At 43.6% G+C, this 21,779-nt stretch overlaps 1 protein-coding gene across 6 annotated transcripts in view; it reads left to right on the top strand.

Annotated features, from left to right (window-relative positions):
- The first annotated feature begins 1,395 nt into the window (after positions 1–1,395).
- Positions 1,396–21,779, top strand: part of MEAK7 (MTOR associated protein, eak-7 homolog) — a 65,322-nt gene continuing 44,938 nt past the window's right edge. For 3 of the 6 annotated variants that reach the window (XM_072636205.1, XM_072636203.1, XM_072636204.1), the window contains exon 1: positions 2,086–2,253. The gene's annotated coding sequence lies outside the window, so the exon portion shown is untranslated. Of the gene's footprint in view, positions 2,254–21,779 lie in introns of all 6 variants that reach the window. The other 3 variants (XM_072636201.1, XM_072636202.1, XM_072636199.1) reach the window with 3 other exon arrangements.

The raw sequence follows: 21,779 nt of genomic DNA, 5'->3' as shown, positions 1-21,779 counted from the left end.
TTTTGGTTCTCCTTTAGCAGGGAGCTGATCTGCTTTTCATGCTTCTCCCTCATCCCTCTCATTTCCCTTCCCAGTCTTTCCTCCACCTCTCTAACTTGATTTTCAAAATTCCTCTTGAGCTCTTCCATGGCCCGAGCCCATTGGGTGGGCTGGGACACAGAATCCTCAATTTCTGTGTCTTTGCCTGATGGCAAGCCTTGTTCCTCCCCATCAGAAAGGAAGGGAGGAAGTGATTTTTCTCCCATAAAGTACCCTTCAATAGTTTTATTTCTTTTCCCTTTTCTTGGCATTGTCTCCCCCTAGTGGCCTGGCCTCTGAATGTTCTCCTCACATCCACCTCGCCTCCTGGTCCTCCCAGCCAGCGTTTGGGGACTGAGATTCAAATGCTGCTTCCCGCCTTAGGATTTTTGGCGGGGGCAGGGCTGTTATTCAGTGTTAAATTAGGCTCAGGTGCTGAGGTCAGGGGCAGGGCCGCCTCTCTGGCTTAATTCCCTCAGGGGGTTTATACACAGACCTTCCACAATGGATCCAGGCTCCCGCTCGTTTGGGGAGCCCCCCGTCCGCAGCCGCCTCTCAGCCCCCACCTCCCGGGGGGGGGCCCAAGCTATGGGGGCATCACGCTCCCCTCTCAATCCGCCAAAGAGACTCTCTCACCCACCCCCGTCAGTCACCTGTTGGTGGGGGGGGCCGTGCCGCCTCTGAAGATCCCGCCTCCGGAGCCCTCTCAGATCTGTGCCTCTCGGAGCTGTGGCTGCCGCTGCCGCCGCCGCAGGTCCGGGCTGGGCTCTGCGTCTGCAGCGCAACGGACCTTTTGCAAGAGGTTTGCAGGTCCCTCTGTGGGTGGGGGGACCCGCGTGGCCGCTGGATCTCTTTCCCATGGTGTCGCTGCCGCGGCAGGGCTGCTCTCCTCTTCCTGCCCCGGCGCCCAGTCTCCGGCACGAAGGTCCCCCCGTGAGAGGTTTGCAGGTCTCTCCGGAACAGAAATCTCCCTCGCTCCAATATTCCGTGGTCTCTGGGTGCAGAATTCGCCCTGGGTTAGTCCCCTCTGCCGTTCTGTGGTTTGTGTGTTCGGAGCTATGTGTATGTGCGTCTTTCTACTTTGCCATCTTGGCTCCGCCCCTCCAAAATACATATTTTTTAAAAACCCACAAGTTCATAGGTCCTAGGTTCAGAAAGTTTGACCTAGATGATATCTAAATAGTTAGATGGTTCAATGGATAGAGATCTAGACTTGAAGTTGGGAAGACCTCAGATTGACCCTGGGTGAATCACTTAATCTCAGTTTCCTCAACTGTAAAATGGGGGAAATAACAGCTTTTACCTAGCAGGGCTGTTGAATCTGACAGCAGAGGATATTTGTCTAGAAGAGTACCCATTTTGCTCTGTAAATGTTTATTTCCTTCCCAAGCCCGTAATTGTAAGGTTGTTGTGGTGGGGTGGCTGGGGTTGTTGTGGGAGGGGAAGCACCCTAGCTGTATCTCACAAACGCTGAACACACAATTAGCTTTCAATAAACGTCCAATGAACTATAAAATCAAGATCTGAAGGCAAGCAGCTTTGGGTCGGGTAAAGTCTCTCCTTTTCTCCTCGTCTCATTTTAACGTGGAAGGACTCAACCGGCACGTGGGGAAAATAAGGCAGAGACTACATTTCCCAGGAGGCTGTGCATCCCCTCCCCATCGGACGAGCCCATTTGTGGCAGTAGCCTTTAGTATAAGAAATAAATCGGGTTCCACCAGCCCCTATAATCTTTTAAAAGATGATCTCTAGTCTCTCCACATATGGAGTTACCGGAGGGCGGGGGATAAAGGAGTGGAAGGAGCCTCACTGGAAATAGGCCGTATCCTTCTTGCCCTCAAAATTTCTTCCTAGTGAGCCCTCCGTCCTGCAGTCTGTTACCAATCCAAGACCAAAGGCTCCAGCTCCTTCCCCACCTGCTCCTTGTTTGGCCTATTAGACCCACCCTCAGCACACTGCCATTGGCTACGGCCTCCCTCGGATCCCGCCTCCCATTCGTTTCCCCTCCAATGAGAGCGAATGACAGTCCGTCAGAGGCGTCTCCAGGTAACGAGGGGCGGGGAGCGGAGTGCGAGTCGCGGAGTCTGTGGGGTAGCGCCCGGAGGAGCGGCTGCATGGGGCGAGCGGGGCCGCCGTGGCCCGGCGCCGCCGTCAGGGCCGGAAAGCCGAACAACGGAGGGCGGGCGCTGCTGGCCGGGCCCGAGGACTCCGCTTGAGGCGAGTGGGCGGCTTCAGGTAGGGCTCCCGAATTATGAACCTGGGGTTTCTCCCGGTCGGGCTCTTGAATATTAATGAGGCCTCATGATTATTCATTAGGGAGCCTGCCCTTGGGCGTGGGTGGGCTGGGGCGATCGCAGAACCGGCGATCGGGACGGGGGTAGCCCCTGCCTGCCCTGGCCGTACCCGTCGCGGGAGAAGGAGAGGCCCGAGAGGGCAATGAACCAGAGCAGTCAGCTTGGTGCGATGGACAGAGGGGCGAATTTGAATGACAGAGGTCTTGGGTTCGAGTTCCGTCTCCTGGAGCAAATCGCTTAGTCTGGCAGCACGTAGTATGGCCACAACTATTTAACAAGCGCCTACTGTGATATAATAATAGCGAGCATTTATACTGAAATTTAAGGTTTGCAACATCAGCCCAGTTTGATCCTCACAACCATCCTGTGAGTGGATGCTTATTATTAAAGCATTATTATTATTAAAGGGATCCCCGTTTAATAGATTAGGAAAATTGAAGCCCAGGGAGGTTAAAGTGACTTGTCCTAATTAATAAGTGCCCTGAGACCCAGGCCTAGTGGGTGAACTGTTTGCTTTACCAAGTAATTTGCTGTTGCATATTTTAAAATATTTACTTTGTACATAGACTTTTGAATATTTTATTATTAAATTTAATTTTAAAAATTATTTAACATTCTTTATTTTTATCTGTTAACATTCATTTTTAAAAAGTTTTGAGTTCCTCCCCCACTCATTGAGAAGGCAAGCTATATGATCTCAATTATATATCATATATGTAAACTTTTAAGATGAAGTAAGGTAGGTGTGTACCTCTGTCACCTTTTGCAAAGGTTTGAGAAAGCCAACAAACCTCTTCTGACTGTTTATATTCAGTATGGATAGACTGGTCTGAGGATGTGGACAGGAAGTAAAAATTAGCTGTCCCCTATGCTAGAGATATATTGAAAGACATAGGCTAAAAGATTTTGCTAGAAGTAATTAGGGAACCGGTAAGGATTAGTTTGGCAAGACATTACCAGTAAGAAGAATATTTATGTGCTAGGTGCTGAGGATGCAAAGACAACAGTGAAAAACAGTGCTCATCCTCAAAGAATCATTGGAACTATTGTTGCATTTATGCAGACAGCTAAGGACAAGATAATTTGGCTGGAAAGTTTGTGAAGTGGGTAATGTGAATCAGAAAGGAGCTTCCAGTCACTCAGACTGGAAACCCCAGAAGCATCTCCACCATTTCCCTCTCCCTCACCACCCATCTCTGGTCAGTCAGTTATCTGGTCTTGCCTGTTCTCCCTTAGCAAGTTGCCTGTGTCCCCATTGCCATAGGAGGTACTTTAGAAAATGAAGGCTTATTGAATTGTTGAAAAGGAATATAGTCCATTGCCCTTTCTCCTCACCTCTAGCAAAAGCCAGTAAGCACTCACCTTTAGTGAGCTGGTGCTCAAGAAAAGTTGACTTGTCCAGATAACCATTTTAGGAAGTGTCCCTCTCCTAAATCGCATAGCTATCAAATTATTTGGAAAATAAAGGTGTTGAATTTCCTGATAGAATACAAGATTCTGACTCTTTTCCTTCTTGTAAATTACTTGTCTCTCTGGGCCTTTTCCCTGCTGGTAGATCAGTCACTGATTCCTGACCTACAGCTTCCAGGCCAGCGATTCTTAGCCTGATAGTTTTCTGTTGTGACATACCTTGAAGTCTGCTGCTTTAAGAATTAATATTGCAAGTGCTTTCTCTTACACCTTGTCCTGAGTCTCTGATGCTGCCTTGAATCTGCCCACCAGTGGCTTTCTGCCCAGGTTTCTCTATATCGAGCCCCTTCTCCTGGCCTGTTGACAATTTCCCAATCCCCTGGCACCTGTCCATTTGGTTCTTGTTTGAAATCTAGTTCACTAGAGGGTAAGTGTGGTGTGTAGAGTGTTTTAAGGAGACCTTGGATTCAGTCCCACTTCTGCCTCAGAACCTCAGTTTCCCAAGCTGTAAAATGAGCTTCTAAGATCTTGTGTGATATTTTTTGAAGAATGAAGGAGCCTCTTTATATTATAACCAGTAGGTTGAGTGTTTAAGAAAGGAGAATGAGTGAGTGGGAGGTGGAGCCCCAAGTTTTGCTAATTGGGAATAAAGCCTTTGAACAGACTTAGCAGTGCTAAGTTACTTTGAAATTCTGCAGACCTTGCCTTGGACAGGACTCTCATTTGGATAGTATTCAGCTTGAGTCAGGAGTGACCTGTCATGCCCAGCATCAGCAGCAACAAAATAAAATAATGAAGTTTGTGGACATACACAATAAACCTTACAACTCTTCACATCTTTAAAAACTTTATGTAACATGTCTTCCTTTTTCTGGAGTCACTTTGTTTTATGTTATTTGACATGCATTCCTTAATTCTTTATCATGAAACCATACTCATCACACTGGATATTAAATGTAACTTTGACAAGTAGTCCATTTTCCCAAGCCAGTTTTGATAATAACCCATGGGTTTTCAATGGAATTTAAATCAGGTGAGTTCTCAGACTATTGAAGCATATTTATCTCTCTCTCTTGAAGAAATTGGTTAATCTTTGGTGCCATGTGGGTAGATTGCAATATTCTGTCTCCGTTTGGGAATGTTTATAATTCTGGGAGTCTGTTCATACTGGAGTTCATAATTCCTCAGAAGAGATCAGAATTCTAGGCCCACTGAGGGTAAAACGTGATCAGGACCATGTTTTGGTTGGGTTTATAGTCTGAGGACGATGTCCAGCTTGTGCTGGCTCACTGGGACTCTTATGAATACAATTTTGGTAGAGACTTGAGTGCAAAGTGACCTGTTTCGCATACCCCAGTTTTTGTATTGTATTGCCCAAGACAGGGTGTGGTTTTTTTTCCTCATAGTGCCTTTAAAAGAAACAACCACCAAACCCTGATTTTCTCTTTCTTACCAATGTTAAGAAGCCCAGGCCTCATCTGTAGATACCTCCAGCTGCCAGACCCTCCTACAGCCTTGCTTGCTTTCTGAGCATTAATCAGGTTGTTTATCTGCAGAAGCTTCTTGTCACTTCTTGGTGGTTTTCCTTTCTTTGTTGCATCTGATTCTTTTTTTGTGGTGAATCTGAAACCTTGAACTTGAATCCTTGACTTCTCCATACCAGCAGCTGTGCACTATTGCTAATGGTCAGTGCTGTGTGCTTTTTAATGATTTAAGGCAAGTCTGCAAGCATTTTTTAAGCACCTCCTTTAGGGCTGTGGATACAAAAGGAGGGGAAAAAAAAATCAATCCTTGCTCTTCAGCTCACAATCTAATGGGGAGATAACATGCAAACACCAGTGTACAAATGAGAGAGCCACAGTATAAATTGGAGAGGATCACAAAAGGAAGCCACTAGCATGAAGAGGGGATCAGGGAAGGTTGCTTACAGAAGGTGGGATTTGAACTGGGACTTGCAGGAAGCCCGGAAACAGAGATAAAAGGAAGAGAGTTCTGGGCATGGGGAGAGCCAGTGAGAATGCTCCCAGGCAGAAGATGGATTGTTTTCCAGGACTAGCAGGAAGTCCACTATGATTGGATTTCATGGTGCTTGGCAAGGGAGGAAGGGGTAAGAAGATCTGAAAGGCAGGAAGGAATGGGTCGGGCTACACAGGGATTTAAAAGCCAAACAGGATTTTATTTTTGATGGTGGAGGCACTGGAAGCTACTGGAGCTGATTGGCTGGAGGACTGACACAATCAGTCCTGTGCTTTTGGAAGAGCTCTTGAATTGCTGAATGGAAGGCAACAAGTTGGTTGGTTGGTTGTTGTCCTTCGTCTTTGGAGAGGACCAAAATGACATCAACCATTGTAAAGTGAAATTTCAGTGTGTCTGATCAGACCAATATGAGCTTGGAATGCTCTACCACAGGCTGGGTACAGATAATCCGTGTGAGTATTTGGGGTGGTTATCCCAAATTTGCACATCCTCCATTTACTTTGTGCTGTCTCAATTCTGCTTTTCTCAAAGAGCACAGCACCCTTTCTGATGTGGGTAAACCATGCTGAGTGGTCCTGTGCCAGTGTCTCCCACATTGCACAATTAAATCCAAAGTTCTTGAGAGTGTCCTTGTATCACTTCTGACCACCATGTGATCACCTGCCCCATGCAAGTTCTCCATAAAATAGTTTTTTCTGCAAGTGTACATTTTGCATTTGAAACGTAGCCAGCCCATCAGAGTTGCACTCTCTGAAGCATAGATTGAATACTTGGCAGTTCAGCTCAGGCAAGGACTTCAGTGTCTGATACCTTATCATGCCAGGTGATCCTCAGAATCTTCCTAAGACAGTTCATATGGAAGCAATTCAGTTTCCTGGCATGGCACTGGTAGATTGTCATATGACAAGCATATGACAATGAGGTCAGCACAGCAGCTCTGTAGACCTTCACTTTGGTAGTCAGTCTAATACCTCTTCTCTCCCAAACCTTGACTTCAACCTGAGGTAAACAGCCAATGGCCTCAACATTGATTGATGATGGTCTGTTGAGAACACTATAGAAGTGTTCAGCCCATCTCTCTAGGATCATGTCCTTATCACTAATCAATGTGACTCCATCAGCACTGAGTATTTGTGATGCACCATAGATTTTTGGTTCATAAATAGCTTTCAGGGAATCATAAAAGTGCTTTGGATTGTTACTATCAGCATAAAAACTGCCTTCTTACTGAGCCAGGAATCCTGCCTCTCTCTGCGCTTTGCTTGTACTTTGCTTTTGATGGAATTAAATGCTGCCTTCTTAGAGGGAGATGAACTACTGCTGGTAAATCCTGTAGAGTTCATGTTTTTCATTTAGCAGCTTCTGAATTTCCCCATCATTTTCATCAAACCAGTCTTGGTGTTTGCAAGTGTTCTGACCCAGATGGGCAAATGCAGGGCTGTGCACCAAAACTCTGAGAGCTGCCCACTCTTCTTCTGCTCCACTGTTGCAAACTGTATGTTGGCTCAACTTTCCCTCCAAGTCAGCAGCCAACTGTTCATGCTCATAGAAGAGCTCTAATTTGTTGACATTAATTCTTCTGTCAGTCATTTTGCCTTGGGGGGCATCACTTTCGATGAATGCGAATATTTGGGTTGGAAAGGATAAGTCTATGATCAGTCCATCTCTGCACCACACATTGCCTTTGTCACCCTCACATCTTGTCTGTCTCTTCTCCTTACAATCACATAGTCTGTTAGACGCCAGTGTTTGCTGAGAGGGTACATCCATGAAGTTTTACTGTGCTTAGGTAAATGGAAAACTGCCAGGCCTAGAGGCCTGTGGGCTACCCGAGTCTTCCCTTACCTCTATTGGAGGTCTTCGGTTGGCCAAACCGGATGCTCGTATGAGAGAAAGGACGTTCCAGAGTCGAACAAGGGTTGAGCTTTATTTCAGGGTCTAGTTACAAGTGCAGAGGAATTCTTCCTTAGGAGGGAGCGAAGAATCTCCCAAGGAGGCAAAGATCTTACAATAAGAGATTGGAAGTAGAAGTATAAGTGGGGAGAGAGGGGGAAGGGAGAGAGGAGAGAGGAAAAGCGGAGCCTTGTTGCCCTCACACGTGGCCCCTCCGCCCAAGAGAGCTTTCAGGCTTTCCTGATCCTATTTAAGTTCTCCAGCCGCATAGTTTGCATCTGAATACCGTGCTGTAGGTGTGCCCAGATCCGGGACAATCTCGAGGGCGGGGAGAGCTCTCTCCCATCACGTTTCTCATGGAAAGAGGCGGAAATACACGAGATAGCTCGGTTCACCTCGATTCCCATTCGTTTCCTGGGGGGTCTCGTGAGAACTCTAAGATTTAGAAGTTCCCACCTTTACCCGCCCGAGACTGTCCACATGGAATTGAGCTTCCAACCCTAGCAGAAAACAATGCTGGTGATGAGGTCACGTGATCCGCAAGTCTTCAGCAGTAAATGACCACTGCTGTTGCTGTTTCCAACTCCATTCCTCCGTAGGACTCCCTGCCAAGTCTGGTAGTCTGAACCTACTCTAGCATTAAAGTCACCCAGAATTATAAACTTGTCCTGTTTTGGCATGTTGGTGATAAGGGTCTCTAGGTCTTCATAAAATTTTTATTTGACTTCATCAGGGTTTGTCATAGGCACTGATGACGGTGGCATGGCATTTTCCTGGGAGTGGCAATTGCATTGTCATTAGCCTATCATTCACTCCTTTTGGCAGGCATACCAGCTTGCTGATTAGATTAGTTTTGATTGCAAAACCAATGCCAGCTTCACGGCACTCCCCTTCACTGTGCCCACTCCAGAAAAAGGTGTATCCAGCTCCAACTTCAGTAATCTGGCCTTCATTTGCCAATCTTGTTTCCCTCAGAGCTGCTATTTGGATGTGATACCTATTGAATTCTCTTGCAATAAGAGTAGTTCTTCTTTCAGGTCTACTGGATTTTGTGTTGTCTGTTAGTGTGCACACATTCCGCATTCCACAATGGTGAGTGGAATCATCTTTGCAAATATTTTCGTACATTTTTTCGTGTTTTGACCACAGAGTGGGATTCCCTTCCTGCCGCAGTAATCAGGCCAGGGTTGAGTAAGCAACTTTTCTAGCCCCCTTCCTCACACCAGGAGGTGAGCAGTACAATCCTTAAAAGGCTACTCAGACACCCAGGGGGCTGCGGAATCCCACTGCTGCTTTCAGTAAGAAACAACCCTATGGCCTGGGCTGCCTGTGTTAAGCGCTCCATATCACCTACTTCATCTGCCTTCATGGCTGTTGGAACAAATTGTTCTCATCCGCCCATTCCACCGGATGAAGTCTTCACATGCTTGGGGTAGACACCTTCCTAACTCACCAACTGGTTTGAGAACCCTTGGTTACCCACAACCTGGTTTGGCCCATCTGCCAAAATGGTTTACCAGGTGTGGCTGCTGCACATGCTGCAGCTTCTTAGAGCCACAGGTGAGAGTTAGGTAGACTAGGTAGATACCTAAGGTGGAAAGAGCCCTGAAAAGGGCTTGGCAGCCATCACACCAAAGGCACTGGTCCTCCCTGAACACACTGTACACCCCAAGGTAACAAGTAGGGAAAGGCTGGAGGCTGGGAGACCAGTGGAAAGGCAGTAGCTGTAACTTGTATGTTGTTTCCTTGGAGTGATGACATTATTAAAAACAGTAAAAGAGAACAGTGACACAAGCATGTGTTTATGGCATGACATTCAGCATTCAAGGACTAACTAAAGGTAAAGAAACCTGTTCAGTCTGGTTTCATCCAGGTAAGGTCACCTGTTGTAAGTAGCAGCACATATTCATGACCATTGTTGTCACAAAATGAAGCCATTTCAAAACTCTTCCTTGTCCAGTGTAGTTCACATACCATCAGACTACGTATACGCCCATGGGGAAGTGACTTAACCTCTGGACCTTGGTTAGAGGGACTCATCTGTAAAATGGGGATAATAATCTACCTCACAAGGTTGCCCTGAGTTGGTCAACTTGCATTTATAAAATAGCTGCTATGTACCAAGCACTGTGTTAAGTGCTAAGGATACAGAGAAAGGCAGAAAGAGAAAGGGAAAACTCCTGACTTCCAAGGAGCCCAGTATCTAATGGGGGAAGCAGCTAAGTACAAATAAGATCTGTATCGTACAAGTTTGGGAGTAATCTCAGAGGGAAGGCATGATGATTGAAGAGGACCAGGAAAAGAAAGACTTCTTGTAGAATTTTATTGGAGAAGAGAAGGAAACCAGGAAAGGAAGATGAGGGAGTGGTTCTAAGAGTGGAGGCAAAAATTCCCAGAGACTGTCAGGAGATTGAGTATCTATGGTGAGGAATAGTAAGGAGGCTGAGGTCACCAGCTGGAAGAGGAGGAGGAGGCCGGGTCACACAGAGCTTTGAATGTTGAACAGAATATTGAGTGTTTGATCCTGGGGTAATAGGGAGCCACTGGAATAGATTGAACTGGGGAGAGGGATTTGATGTGGTTGGACTTCCATCTCCGGAAGACTAATCTGACAGCTGAATGATGAGTGGGCCAAAGTGGAGAAAGGCCTAAGGCTGGCCCACCCAAACAGGCAAGTGAAGGAGGAGGGCCCTCCCCAGGCTGGTAGTAGTGTCAGGGGAGGGAAGGCTCAGGTATTGGAGAGAGGGTAGACATTGCTCCACAGGCAGAAATGAGGATCAGATGAGCATCGAATGGTGTGCAACTGAATAATTATACACAAGATACTTTGTAAACCTGAAAAGGAATATGTTAATTATGATTGTATTGAAACGTAAGTTTCATTTACACCTGATTAAAACCCATTAATTTTATTACCTTGGAGTAGAGTTGAATTACCCAAGTGGAAAGTGCCTGTTCTTAATGCCTGGCCCACAGGGACCTGGAGCTGGTAGTTTTAGCTCAAGAGCAAAGTCCTTGGCCTGAGAGCTGTGCTTTCAAATTAATGCTCTATTGTCTGTGATGGGGGAAAGCATGAACAGCTTCCTGGCCTAACCACACATCTGGTCTCTCCTCTTTGTAGGTGAGTGCCTGGCTGCCTGCGGTTTTTGTGTCTGTAGGAGCTGAATTTGACCACAGTATGGCTATGTGCATCTCTCTGTGTTCATGTGTCAGAAATATAATCATTTCTTTCATTTTGTAAATTGGTCACTGTTGTAAACTAGGAAACTTCTATCTCCAGCCAGTAAATATTATTGACCTCATTTTTCTACAATTGTCTAATGTTAAATGAGGATTTCGTGTTTACTGTCCCTCTCCATAGGCAAGTCACTAAATCTCTCTGGGCATCTGTAAAATGAGATTGGACCAGGTGTGGTTTCTTATAGTCCCTCCCAGCTCTACAGCTACAATCTTATTTTTTTAATTATTTTTTTTTCAATAAAAAAGCACTTGTTTTCTCTTCCTTCTAAACCATCCCCCACTGGAAAAAAATAAAAAGAAACAAAATATATGCAGCAAGTAGACATAATCAAACAAAAACATTTTTTCCTACATCTGCATATGTAGTCTGTTACCTCTGAGTCAGTAGGTGGGCAGCATTCTGTAGAGTTCTTAAGTCTTTCAAAACTTGTTTTTATGTGTTGTACTATAAATTGTTCTAGTTTGGCTCACATGCTGATTAGCTCAAAGCAGGGTTCAGCTGGTAACCTGTCCTTCCTTCCCTCTTCCTTGGTTGTAAAAACTTTTGTTGTTCATTCGTTTCAGTTTTTCTGATTCTTTGTGACCCTACTTGGGATTTTTTTTGGCAAAGATACTGGAGTGGTTTTTCATTTTCTTCTCTAGCTCGTTTTACAGATGAAGAAACTGAGGTAAACAGGATTAAGTGACTTGCTCAAGGTCACACAGCTAGTAAGTGATATATACTTTAATCCTGCAGGATATCTGTAATTTCAAATTCCATCTGCTCAAATAGTAACCTATCATGAGTTTCCTCTTCTGCAGCCCCAGCCCTTGTCTTCCCATATATTCTTTACAGGTGAGTCCACTTGCTTGGTGGGCCTTTCCTCAGCTTTCTTGGTGTCATGTGACCAGCAGGCATTCTGTCCATTGGTTATCCCTTGCTCCATGTATGCTAATTGCCATATGTATAATGAATTAAAACTATTTTTAAAAATTGCAGCAACTTCCTCAAGGAGTAATATAATGTTTTGGATTGGGTCCGTGTGTGTTTATATCATAGTTGGAGATGGAGGAGACTTTTGTGGTCATTCCCCCCATTTTACAGTTGAGGAAACTGAGGCTTATAAGGCAATAAGTGGTAGAGGCAGGATTTGAACTTTTATCCTTTGACTCCAGCCCTCTTCCCACAATCCCACACAGAATGTATGAGAAACTCAGTCACTTACCAGTTGTGGGACCCTGGTCCTTGACCTCTTGAAACTTCCATTTTCTATCTGTAAATTGAGGATAGTATTTGCACCACATAATTCACAGACTTGTTGGGAAAGTGCTGTGTAGAGTTACCCATTAATCAATTAATTAATTAATTAATTAAGTTTTAGTTTTCAGCATTCACTTTTATAAGATTTTGAGTTCTAAAATTCCCCTCTCCCCAAGATGACATGCAATATAGGTTATCATGTACAATCATATTAAACATTTCCACATTAGTCATGTTATGAAAGAGGAATCAGAACAAAAGGGGAAAATCATGAGAAAGAAAAAACAAACGCAAAAGCAAAAAAAGAGAAAGAGAAAATAGTATCCTTCAAGCAGCATGCTAACTCCGTAGTTCTTTTTCTGGAGGCAGATAGCATTTTCCATCATGAGTCTTTTGGAATTGTCTTGGATCTTGCATCGCTGAGAAGAGCTGTCTGCTAAAGTTGATCGTCATACGGTGTTGCTGTTACTGTGTACAATGTTTTACTGGTTCTGCTCACTTCACTCAGCATCAGTTTATGCAAATCTTTCCAGATTTTTTCTGAAATGCACCTGCTCATTCATTTTTTTATGGAACAATAGTATTCCATTATATTTTCATAACACAATTTGTTTAGTCGTTTCCCAGTGGATGGGTGCCAGGCCTAGAGGCCTGTGTGGGCTACCCGAGTCTTTCTTACCTCACCTCCGAGGTCTTCGGTTGGCCAAAACCGGATGCACATATGAGAGAAAGGACGTTCCAGAGTCGAACAAGGGTTGAGCTTTATTTCAGGGTCTAGTTACAAGTGCAGGGGGGTCTTCCTTAGGAGGAAGAGGGGGAGATTTCCTAAGGAGGCTAGGATCTTAAGGGCTTGGAAATAGAAGTACAAGCGGGGAGAGAGGGGGAGGGGAGAGAGGAAAGAAGAGGAGCGGAGCCTACTGTCCTCTTGGCTCCACACGTGCTAAGAGAGCTTTTTGGGCTTCCTCAATCCTACTTAACCTTCAGCCTCACAGTTTGCATCTCAATACCGTGCTGTTAGGTAACTAGGTGTGCTCCAATCCGGGACAATCTCGAGGGCAGGGAGACTCCACCCATCACGTATCTCCCGGGGAGAGGCGGAAATACCCGAGCTAGCCGAGCTAGCTCAGTCTGACCTTCTCGAACCCCCGCTGTTCATGGAGGGCCTCGTAAGACTCTAAGATTTAGAAGTCCCACTTTTACCCGCCCGAGACCATCCACAAGGAATTGAGCTTCCAATCCCATCATCCCCTTAATTTCCAGTTCTTGGCCACCATGAAAAGAGCTGCTATAAATATTTTGGTACATGTGGGTCCTTTTCCCTTTTTTACGATCTCTTTGGGATATGACCTAGCAGTGGTATTGTTGGATAGAAGGGTATGCACAGTTTTATAGCCCTTGGCTATAGCCCTTTGGGCATAGTTCCAGATTGCTGAATCTCTCGTTTATATAGCACTTTCAGTCATTCAACCAATAAACATACATTAAGCATACCAGGCACTGTGTTAAGTGCTAGGGATACAAAGATATGCAAAAGATAGCCTCCTCCCTCAAGGACCTTAGTCTAATAGGGGAGATAGCTTGCAAACATAGGAGAAATAGGAAATGCTTAACAGAGCAAGGGCACTAGAATTAAGTGGGGCTGGGTTTCCTAGTAGAAGGTGAGATTTTAGCAGGGACTTAAAGGAAACCAGAGAGTTCAGTAGTTGGAGCAGAGGAGGGAGAACATTTAGGTATGAAGGACCATCGGAGAGAATGCCTGGAGCTGAGTTCATGGGATGGCCAGCAGGCCAGTGTCATTGTATCAAAGAGTATTTGGTAGGGAGTAAGATATAAGAGGACTGACGAGGTAACAGGGGTCTAGGTTGTGAAGGACTTTGAATGCCAAACAGCTTTTTTTTCAATTCAATCCTGTGGAAATAGTTTCGGTGGAGTTCATTGAGTAGGGACGTGACATAGCCAGAAAATCACTTTAGTGGCAGAATGAAGGATGGATTGTTGTGTTTGTCCCTTGTTTTCAGGGAAATGATGACGTGGCTTGTAATTGACTTTGATTTGAGGGAGGGAAGGAGAGCTGTGCAAGGTCACCAGCCTCACTTTCTCCTCCAGAGCCATCTGGATCCAGTGACCAGATAATCACCAGGATGACTGGAGATGGCCCAGGATGCACTGGGAGACCCTGGCCCTTTTAGGCTAAGGCCTTTTCTGGTACTCACTTTAAGTGAGGTAATGCCCATTCAGGGAATAGCCCTTGCCTCTTTAAGGAGTGAGTTAAGGGTTAGCCCCTTTGATTAAAAACAAAATAAAAAAAGATCAAATTGGGAGGGGAAAACCCTCATGAGGGTAGTGGTAGTGTCAGAGGAGAGAAACAGGTGTATTCAAGAGATGTTGCAAAGTTGAAATCGATAAGCCTTAGCAACAGATTGGATAGGTACAGGGGTGACAGATAATGAGGATGAGACTGAGGATGGTGTTGTCCTCTACAGTATTAGGGAAGGCATGAGGTGGGGAGTGGGGGAGAGTTTGGGGAAAGATAATGAGTACCATTTTGGACGTGAATATAAGATACCTACTGGACATCTAGTTTGAGATGTCTAAAAAGAATTTGGAGATGTGAGGTTAGAGATCAAGAGAGTTTTGGGAAGGATAGATGGCTTTGAAAGTCATTAGCATAGAGAGTCATTACCATAGAGGGAGAAGAGAAGTGGATCCAGGACAGACGCCTTAGTAATACCTATGGTTAGAGGTCATGGTCTGAAGAAGATCCAACAAAGGAGACAGAAGAAGCAGTCAGATAGAATGAGAGGCATTAGAGAATGTTCTAAAAATCAAGGAGGAGAAATCAACAGTGTCAAAGGCTGCAGAGAAGTCAATGGGAATGAAGAAAGATAGAAGGCCATTGAATTTCATAACTAAGATCATTAGTAACTTTGGAGAGAGCAGTTTCAGTTGAATATTAAGGATGAAAGCCAGATTGTAAGAAAATAAGAGGAAAGCTGATAATACTTATTATAGAAGGCCTTTTTGAATTGTACACAAAGGGCAGAAGAGATTCCGGATAATAATTGTTGGTGATGGAAGGATCAAGTGAGGGTTTTTTGAGGATAGAGTAGTCGTGGGAATGAACTAGTAAACAAGGAGATATTGAAAATATGTGAAAGACTGGGGATGACAAGAGGAGATTTTTTGTTGGAGGAGACAAGATGGAATGGGACCACTTGAACAAGTAGAGTGGTTAATCCTGGTCAGGCCGTTTCTTTATGTGAGACAGGGATGAAGGAGAGAATGGCAGAAGGCACCTGAGGGTTAAGCAGATGAGCTTTTCCCAACTCTTGTAACAAATGGTCCCAATATTTTATGTAAAATATAAAGCAAGTTCTCAGCTGGGAGATTTGAGGAGGGCTGAAGAGGTTTAGGAGAGCTGCTGTGGAGAGTGGAGCTGTGATAGGATTGCCTGGTGGCAGTGAGGGCCCAGTTGAGGCTGTGTAACAGAAATTTGTAGTAGATCCAACCAGGATGGTTGGGTAATTTTCTCTGCCTTTGTTCAGCAGCACCGAGGTAGGCACTAAGGTTGCAGACGGTGAGAGTGATCCGAAACTGAGGTTTGACTGGGCATAATCAGTGATATAAGGGGGCTGGGGATTCAAGAGAGGAAGATGGTGTGGAGTTGAATTGGTTCAGCAAGGGGTCAAGATAAGAAAAGGGACAGAATGGTTAGTGCAAGTGAGAAGCTTGGGAGAGAATTACAGGATTAAAAGATTGGAGGTTGTAGTGTGGACACAAAGTAGGGTTTTCTAAGAGAAGGCAGATGGAGAAGTGAGAAGCCAATAGATTATGGTGGGATAAGGCAATTTCAGAATTCTTGAACAAAGAAGGGGTACATTTGTGGGTGGTGGAAAGATCGAGGGTATGGCCATATTTGTGTGTGACTGAGGTGAGGCTCAGTAGTTGGAGCATTTGAGGGAGTCAATATGAATGTCAGAGTCTCTCAGTATGAGGGCAGGAGCAGGAAGGGAAGAAAAATTGTAAATGAGGTATTGAACTCACTGAGGAAGGAAGGGGAATAACCTGGGAATCTGTAGCAAGCAGCTAGGAGGATTTTGATTGGGTGGCAGATATGAATAGAATGAACCCCAAAGGAAGAAAGGTTACTGAATGAAGAGGAAGTAGAGAATCTGGAAGTGGTAATGGGGAGCAAGGGGTATTCCAACTACCCTAGCGCAACTACTGAGTCGAGAAGAATGAATAACAGTGCAACTGGTACTGGAAAGGGTGGCCAAGGAGGCCATGTCATCACAGGGGAGCCAGGTTTCAGTAAGCTTGTAGATGGTAGGAATGGGAGAGAAAAAGTTTTAAGATTGGTTTAAGCTTGTTGCCCATAGAACAGGCATTCTAGAGGGTACAGTGAAAGGGGTGGGTAGTGTTTGGTTGAATCTTTAGGGTGGGAGGATTGAGGGGGATGGGAATGAGAAATTGGGTGGTAGCAGGTGAGGAATGGGGTTTGGATGATGAATGATGATCTACAGGAGTTCAGTATCACTGGGGTGAGGGCTATGGCCAGGTATGAGAATGTTCACTATAGGGTAGAGGCCACTATTCCTTCCCAGCGGAGTTTGGAGATGGAGTTGAAGGCAAGTATGGTATGAGATAAGAGTCATACAGATGGGAGACCCTGCTTCCAAAGGCTGAAGATTAGGTAGGAAAAGGACATAGTTGGAGATGGATGTTGTACCTGCACAACGGGAGATAGTCCCATTCTCCACCACCTTTCCTCTTCTTCCCTCAAAGGACAGGTACAATAGCAGATGGAAGGCCTGAAGTCAGAGGATATCTTGCTCCTCTTTGCATTGGAGGTTCTCCACATCCCTGTTGGGAGATTGGACTGGCAGTAGGAAGTGGAGGTTGCCTTGTACAAATGGATGTCATTGCTTTGAGGTAGATGGAAGAGGCCTTCCTTCAGAGAATATGCTGCACCCAACAAGAACGAGGGCCCAGGGCCCTCCAGAAGTCTGAGGTCTTCTTACCCAAGGAAGCTGCCTTTGAGGTGGCTACATGAAGAGATAGATTCACTGCACAAGGGGATGTCCTTTCAGGCAGATGGAAGATGCCTTCCCTCCAGAGACACATTGCACCCAATAGGAGATGGAAGGCACAAGGTGCTCACCCCATCTGAGGAGCTGTGACTCTTCTCCTCACCCAAGGAGGTTGGCAGTGAGGCAGCAGCAAGAAGTGGACTGATGTTTACAGATTTATTATAGTTATATCAACATACACACGTGTGTGTGTATGTACATATATATGGATATATGCACATATATACATATAAATACACAATGATGAAGGATATAGATAGCTCTGGAGTCAAAAGACCTCAGTTCAAATTCTGTCTCAGTGATGACCTGTGTGATTTTGGACGAGTGATTTAATTGCCCTGGACCTCAATTTCCTTATCTGTAAAATGAAGAAGTTGGACTATCCTCTTTATAAAACTAAGGCTTTTGCTTTAAGTCTAGTTTTTTTTTCTTTCCTGGACCATTTTGGTTATTTTGGAGGGACTGCTTTTGTTCTGGTAGGGGAACTTGGCTTCAATCAGAAGATGCAGCTCATTGATTGAGAAGGGGCTGGAAGTGGTAGAGTTAGGAATACAAAGATAATGGTATTGGTTCTGCTGAAGTCCAGGAGACCCTTCAGCATCCTGCAAAGTCAGGAATGAGTGCCTTTGTAGTTAACTTTGGAACTTGGTTGGGATTTGGAGACTTTGCCTTCATTGTGGAAATTAGTTTATATCCACATTGTACATATGATTGTGTGTGTGTGTGTGTGTGTATGTATGTATGTGTTTCTGACAGTGTCAACTTTTTGCGGGCAAGTAATGTTTTGTTCTTTGTCTTCATATCCCAAGCATCCAGCACAGTTCCTGGCACATAGCAGGGATTTATCAAATACTTATAGCATGAATGAAGAATAATTCATATCTGAGATTCTCTGCTGGGTCTTTCTAAAAATGTTCATATTTTAAGTACTAGTATGCTAGTTACCACAGTTAGGTGGCACAGTGGATAGGGTGCCAGGCTTGAAGTCAGGAAGACTCATCTTTGTGAGTTCAGATCTGACCCCTGGGCAAAATAATCCCTTGACCCTGTTTGCTTCAGTTTCCTCATCTGTCAAATGAACTGGAGAAGGAAATGGAAAACCTCTCCAGAATCTTTGTCAAGAAAATCCCAAATGGAATCGTGAAGAGTCAGACATGACTGAAATGACTGAATAACAACAGTGGTAATTATCTTGTAACTCGGGGAGAAGTAAAGTCTTTGTATAGTAAATTAGCTTAAAATATTTTTTGGTTGGTTTTTGTTACAGCATCTAACATGGCACCTTGCTATGTTTAGGAGGGGTTCAGTAAAAATAGTACTTGTTTCATATATATATAGTTGAATTTTCAAATTCATTGGTTTTCTCACTGGAAAATCTTGAAATTTTTTTTTTTTACTGGTAATAAACTAAAATTCAGCTTGTTAAAGTTCTGATTAAAACTTCTCAGTGATTTTATGTGAATTGACTTTTATTGAATTTTTTGTTTTTGGGTAATAATGATATATTTATTGTAAGTTCCCACTTAAAATAGGGAAATTGGGACAGGGAGTATGTGTATGAGGAATTTCTCTTTCTAATGAAAAAACCTTTTCTCTTTACCTTGAAGAAAAGTTAGATTACAATCTAAAAAGAAATTAAGGTATTTTCTTGTTACTATAAGTGCTTTTGCTCTTGCTAGTAGTAATGCTGTTTTCAGGTCATACCTTTTTGTGAAGCATTCAAATTGTTTAAAAATTGTTGTAGCCTGTGGATGGAGATAGCAGAAAACATTAAATTATTAATAACCATCATGTCTGATTCTGCAGTACTCTTTCTTCCTTCCCCAAACTACATGCAGTAACCTTTAAAATTAAAAAGCCCTCACACAAAATCAGTATAGTTAGAATGAGGGAAGCTAAGGATTGGGGGGGAGAATCATTGTATTTAATAACTTTACTAAAATCTTTAGGGAATTGATAAAAAGATTACTATTCATTTACAATCATAATATTTTTGGAGTTGGAAGGAACCTTAGCAGCCACCACCCAGTCCTCTTCATTTTGGCATAACAATGACTTGTACAAAATACCTGACAAGTGTTCATTCCACATTTTATGGTAGATTTCCATTGAGGAGAGAACCTGTTGTCTTCTTAAGTGATCTGTTTGAGTTTTGCATTACTAGGAAGTTTTTCTTTACAGTAAGTCTAAGTTAGCTTCTAATTCTGCCGCCTGGGGCCAGCCATATGAAACCAGGATGACACGGGCCCCTTCGACTCAGAGATCCCATTTCTGGCAGATGCTGCAGGGAGATGAAAGACAAAAAGAAAGGTCCCACATACACTAAAGTATTTATAGTGTCACTTCTGCAGTGCAGTGGCAAGAAACTGTGAGCAGAGTACATGCCTATCATTTGGGAGATGATGGCTCAATACATTGTGAAACATGAATGTAACGGAATCTTGGTGCCCATTAGAAATGACATGAAGAGTTCAGAGAAGCATGGGAAAGCTCAGATGAACTGATGCAGTCGTCATTCCTTTGCCTGCCCATCCCCGTGCTGAGAATGCACAGCTGCCTTGTCTCACCCGCAGAGACAGTCTCTCTCTTCATTTAAGACATAGCTCAGTTAACTTACTACGAGAAGCCTTTCCTGCTCTTCCCAACTACTAGTCACATCCATTTCAAACTTTGATTCAGGCAACTAGGTGGTGTGGTGGACACAGTGTTGGACTTTATGTCAGGAAGTCCTCAGTTCAGATGCTACCTTAATATATTTACTAGCTATCAGACCTTGAGTAAGTCCCTTAACCTGATTCAATCTCAGTTTTATTTTCTCTAAAACAGGGTTAACAGTAGCACTTACCTCACAATGTCACGAGCATGAAATGAGATATGTAAGCACTGTGCCAACCTCAAAGAGCTTGGTTTTAGTTAACTACTTTGTACTTCGTGTTTATTAGCTTTATGTTTGTGTTGCATGTTTTGTTAGATGTACTTAGGTGATTCCCCCATTAGAATGTAAACTAATTGCAAATAGAAGTTGTTTTTATTCTTTGTACATGTATCACCAGTTCCTGGCACGTAAAAGGTACTTAATAAATACTGATTTATTTTAGCAGTCAGAACCAGCAAAACAATATATGTCACTATAAAAATTTAAGCAAAAAAACTGAGCACTGAGTAATTCAAGTGACTAAGTTTGTCCCTGGAGAGGAGTTGAGAAAAGGTACCTCCTTCCTTTCACTGGAGAATTTTGGGCCAAGGGGTGGGGAATATGGCATGTGCTATGGTATGGCTAGGTGTGGTTGATAGGTTGGTTGATTTTATTGATCTGCTTTCTTTTGTTTTTTTAATCTAAAACCTCATCTTATTTTATCTTTTTAAAAATTTAATTAATTTGTTTTTAATTTTCAATGATCACTTCTTCATAAGTTTTAAATTTTCTACCCTTCCCTCCCCAAGACAGCATGCAATCTTATATGGGTTCTACACATACATTCTTATTAAACACATTTTCACATTAGTCATGTTGCATAGAAGAATTAAAATGAACGGGAGAAACCAAACCCAAACAAAACATAACACAAGAGAAAATGGTCTGCTTCTTTTTGCGTTCTCATTCTGTAGTTCTTTCTCTGGATGTCAATGGCATTTTGCCTCAAGAGTCCTTTGGGAATGTGTTAGGTCCTTGCATTGCTGAGGAGCTAAGTCTATCAGAAACAGTCCTTGCACACTGTGGCTGTTTCTACGTACAATGTTCTCCTGGTTCTGCTCACTTCACTCAGCATCAGTTCATGTAAGTCCTTCCAGGCCTCTCTGAAGTCTACCTGCTCATCATTTCTTATAGCATAGTACTATCCCATGACATTCATGTATCACAGCTTGTTCAGCCATTCCCCAATTGATGGGTATCCCCTTGATTTCCAGTTCTTGGCCACCACAAAAAGAGCCGCTATAAATATTTTTGTGCATATGGATCCTCCCATTTTTATGATCTCTCTGGGATGCAGTCCTAGAAGATCTGCTGCTTTCTTCTAAAATCTTTATTCCAAGGACTGGATGACTTACTAGGCCCAGGAGGGACATATTCGAAAATGAAATGATGTAAAAACAAAAGGCATCATTAAAAAGTTATGATAAAATAAAAACGTGTGCTCATTGATTTGGAATGACTGTACAAATTGTGGACTATACGCACTTCCTCTAAGGAAGGTGAGTATGAAGAATTTAGAGGAACTATGGGAAGACTTCTACGAAGAGATACAAAGTGAAGAAAGCCAAGTGGAAAGAACAACAATGTAACCCACCTAAACCGCAATAGGCAACAAACTAGTTAATGTTGAGATCTTACCAGAATACAAGGGCGAGTTCCATTTTCTGTTCCCATTCAGTTGTTTGGATTTTGTAGAGGCTTGTTTTGATGTCTGTTGAGACATGTCTTGTCAAAATGAAATGTTAATAAATGTCTTAAAAAAAAAGTAAAACACCAAGTTTGCAGAAGTTGATATCATAATCACAGAGACTTTGAAGGCCAGTTGATCAGCAATAATTTATTAAGCTTGTACTGTGCACGATGAGGCCTGCCCTCCAAGATCTTACACTCTAAGAAGAGGAAGCACCATGATAATGATAGCC

Source organism: Notamacropus eugenii, chromosome 1 (genome assembly GCF_028372415.1).
Source record: "Notamacropus eugenii isolate mMacEug1 chromosome 1, mMacEug1.pri_v2, whole genome shotgun sequence".
NCBI lineage: Eukaryota > Metazoa > Chordata > Mammalia > Diprotodontia > Macropodidae > Notamacropus > Notamacropus eugenii.
This window is presented reverse-complemented; position numbering and strand designations above follow the sequence as displayed.